Genomic DNA, 4,585 nt, shown 5'->3' on the forward strand with positions numbered 1-4,585 from the left:
TGTGGTCAATTTTACATGTGAACTTGATTGGGCTAACGGATGCCCAGATGGCTGGTAAACATTATTTCTGGTGTGCCTGTAAGGATGTTTCTGGAAGATACTTGCATTTGAATTGGTAGACTGAGTAAAGAGTCACCATCCTGGTTTTTACCCATCACCAACATGGGTAAAAATCACCCCATTCCTTTTGAGGACTTGAATAGAACACAAAGGCAGAGGAAGTGAGAATATGTTCTCTTAGCTTGAACTAGGACATCAGTGCTCCTGGTTCTCAGCCTTTGGACTCAGACTGAATTATTCCACCAGCTTTCCGGTTCTCCAGCTTGCAGATGGCAGACTGTGGGACTTCTTGCCTCCATATTTGCATGAACCAATTCATATAATAAATCTCTTATATATCTATATCTTATTGGTTCTGTTTCTCTGGAGAATACTCATTAATATAATATGCAATCATAAATATGAATGACAAGAGTTACTTTGAAGAAAGAAATTTTAGGATTCACACCTGCAGGAGAATGCAAAACTTCCATGTTCTCATACTCGAAAACAATTCAGTGAAGTCAATTAATTAAACTGTTGAATCCATACTCTGAAAATGTTGATTTATAGTATATTATTTCAGTACTAAAGTCCACCTGTGTGGTAATTGTTTTATTTAGATCAATTCTAGATCCTATATTTGGCTTTCCATGAATATTAGCTTGAAGACGCTTGGAAATTAACACCCTAGCCAAAAATCACTATCCAAAAGCAGTACATGTTAGTATATTTGCTATAATTAACAAGGCATGATTACTGGGCCAATAAATGGAATGTAAGCCCCATACCTCAATCGCCATAATTCTGATGCTACCCTTGAAGGTAAGCCTTATCTTTTTCCCAACTGTATGCCAAGGTATCTCATTAACTTCTCATACACTCCTCTAACATGTCAAAAGTTGCCCCAATCTCAATTACATACAAACTCTTCCCATCATTAACTCTTCCTATCTTTAATTAGCAAAGTCCTTTAACTTTATTTGGCAGCTGAGAAGGATTAATCAAATTCAGCTGGGAAAAATTATAGCCTACACCTCAATTGTTCACAAAGACTAAATAGCAGTCATTATTGTTTAAAGCCCAACTGTAATTAATCTCAATCATTTTATTTACCTCATCTTCACAATTACTTTATTCTTCATCTAAAACCATGTGTTAGCTGCCAAGACACAGCCTCTTGCCATTTATATCATCTATAATTCATATTGCCTCCATAGCATTTTAAACCCTTACGGGACGTTTGGCATTAACTAGATTTCTTCCCAAATGCCTCATCCTTGGAGAATTTATCAAGCACAACATTGTCATTTTAACAATCTCATCATTACCACCTTACCAAATACTTCTCCTAAATAGGAATTATTTAGTCAATACTAGTCACATTTCTAACAACTAACAATAACAACATTAGGCAACATGGGTTGCTTATGCGCAAGGACCCTGAGGTTCTTCTATTTCCTTCTTCATTATTTTCATGCATTCCATATTTGACTATCCCCAAAATAATTTCCATTATCTCTTCCCATGTTTTTCTCTGTAGAGTTCAGTTCACTTGAGAAAAAAAATTCTCAAATGTAATGAGTTATCCTGAGTCTTTTAGTTAGTTCATTTATTTACTAGCAATAAGGACTCTTCCAACTTAGCTCATGTGGAGTAATAAGAATACCAGGATTTCATGGAATTCCAAGAACTAGGGCCAGAGAAGACTGGTTTTGAATTTAAGCTCATTCTTGAAACCTGAGATGGGAGAGTTCAAGAATTTTTCCTCTACTATTCAGCTATTTGTGTTACTTAGTTCTAGTCTATGTATCTACTTCTTTCTATCCTGCTTTAATAACTATTTCTGCTTATTTATAATTTCTACTTTTTAAAAATAATTTTAGCTTGTATACCATCCATTATGGCCTGCCAAACTGATTCTGCTCTTACATAAATTTTCAGCTAGAACTTGCACCAGTAACTGACAAATTCTTTCCTTTTTTCCTTAAGTCCAGTCATGAGAAAGAGTATTCACTTGATGAAAATAATGTTTTGAATCTGGCCTCACAGGGTGAAGATAATGTTCTCACCTAAGAATTAGTTGTTCTTAGGTTAGATGGTTATTCCTGTCCAATAAAGGGGATTGGAAGGTGGGGAAAGAAGGAAGATAGCACAATATCAAATATGGCTGCTGAGACAGTAAGGTCCGATGGTGGGTCACTTTCCTTGGTGGAGATTATAGACAGGGCAAGAACAAAGATGAAGATGCTCAATAGTTACATAGTAGACAACAAGAAGTAACCCTATTCTTTGCTTAATGTTTCTCTCAGCTTTACCAAGTTCTATTCTACTATTGTATTTAGGTAATGCAACTGTGTAAGAGAAGAATGTAACAATTATAAATTCTTTAAAAGATTGTTTACAGGGTGCCTGGGTGGCTCAGTCGATTACGCATCTGATTAAGCATCTGCCTTCAGCTTGGGTCATCATCTCAGGGTCTTGGGATCAAGCCCCACATCAGGCTCCCTGCTCACAGGGAATCTGCTTCTCCCTCTCCTCCCTGCTTGTGCTCTCTCTTGTTATCTCTCTCTCTCTCAAATAAATAAATAAAATCTTAAAAAAAAAAAAAAGAGGGCACCTGGGTGGCTCAGTTGATTAAGCGACTGCCTTCGGCTCAAGTTATGATCCTGGAGTCCCAGGATCGAGTCCCGCATCGGACTCCCTGCTCAGCAGGGAGTCTGCTCCTCCCTCTGACCCTCCCCCCTCTCATGTGCTTTCTCTCATTCTCTCTCTCTCAAATAAATAAATTAAAAAAAATCTTTAAAAAAAAATAATTAAAAAAAAAAAAAAGATTGTTTACAGCACCTACAAAAAACCCATAGTGAACATAATACTTAATGGTGAAAGACTGAATTTTCCCGGGGCGCCTGGGTGGCTCAGTCGTTAGGCGTCTGCCTTCGGCCCGGGTCATGATCCCAGGGTCCTGGGATCGAGCCCCGCATTGGGCTCCCTGCTCTGTGGGAGGCCTGCTTCTCCCTCTCCCGCTCCCCCCGCTTGTGTTCCCTCTCTCTCTGTCAAATAAATAAAATCTTTAAAAAAAAAAAAAAAGACTGAATTTTCCCTCCTAAGATCAGGAACAAAGGATATCTGCTCCTGCCACTTCTATTCAACATTGTGCTAGAGGTTCTGGAAAGGACAATTAGGCAATAAAATAAAGTAAAAGGCATCCAGATTAGAAATTAGATACCAGTAAAAGTATCTCTACTTGCAGATGTTATAATCTTGTATATAGAAAATCCTAAGGAATCTAGTGAAAAACAAACTACCAAAATTATAAATAAGTCTGCAAGGTTGCAGGATACAAGAGTCATATAAAAATCAACTATGGGGTACCTGGGTGGCTCAGTCAGTTAAGCATCTGTCTTCGGCTCAGGTCATGATCTCAGAATCCTGGGATCCAGCCCTACAACGGGCTCTCTGCTCCGCAGGGAGTCTGCTTCTCCCTCTCCCTCTGCCTGCTGCTCCCCCTGCTTGTGCTCTGTCAAATGAATAAATAAAATCTTTAAAAAATAAAATAAAATAAATAAAAATCAATTATATTTCTACATAGTAGCTTTATGGTTCCATAACAAACTGAAAATTAAGGAAAAATTTCATTTGTAATAGCATCAAAACAAATAAAATACTTAGGAATAAATTTAACAAAAAGTGTGAAACTCATACTCTGAGAGCCACAAGTCATTTAAAAAATTTTTAAAAGACCTAAATAAATGGAATGACATCCCATGTTCATGGATCAGAAGATTTTATGTTATAAAGATAGCAATACTCCTTAGCAAAAATCCAACTGGCTTCTTTGCAGAAATTGACAAGTTAACCCTAAAATTCATATGGAATTTCAAGGGACCCAGAGTAGCCAAAATAATGTCTTGAAAATGAAGAACACAATTGGAGGACTCATACTCCCCAATTTTAAAACTTACTACAAAGCTACAGTAATCAAGACAGTGTGGTACTGACATATACATATGCCAGTACCAATAGTTCAATAGAAATTGAGAGTCCAGGGCACCTGGGTGGCTCAGTTGGTTAGGCGACTGCCTTCGGCTCAGGTCATGATCCTGGAGTCCCGGGATCGAGTCCCGCATCGGGCTCCCTGCTCGGCAGGGAGTCTGCTTCTCCCTCTGACCCTCCTCCCTCTCATGCTCTCTGTCTCTCATTCTCTCTCTCACAAATAAATAAAATCTTAAAAAAAAAAAAATTAGAAATTGAGAGTCCAGACTCAATAGAATTGAGAGTCCAGAAATAAACCCTCATATTTACAGACAGTTGATTTTCAACCACGGTAAAGACAATTCAATAAGGGTAAAGGATATTCTTTTCAACAAATGGTGCTGGGATAACTATATATTTGCTTCCAAAAGAATAAAGGTAGACTCTGGGGCGCCTGGGTGGCTCAGTTGGTTAAGCGACTGCCTTCGGCTCAGGTCATGATCCCAGGGTCCTGGGATCAAGCCCCGCATCGGGCTCCCTGCTCGGCGGGAAGCCTGCTTCTCCCTCTCCC

The sequence above is a fragment of the Leptonychotes weddellii genome, chromosome 2, assembly GCF_054177405.1.
Source record: "Leptonychotes weddellii isolate Sample4059 chromosome 2, ASM5417740v2, whole genome shotgun sequence".
NCBI classification, from domain to species: domain Eukaryota; kingdom Metazoa; phylum Chordata; class Mammalia; order Carnivora; family Phocidae; genus Leptonychotes; species Leptonychotes weddellii.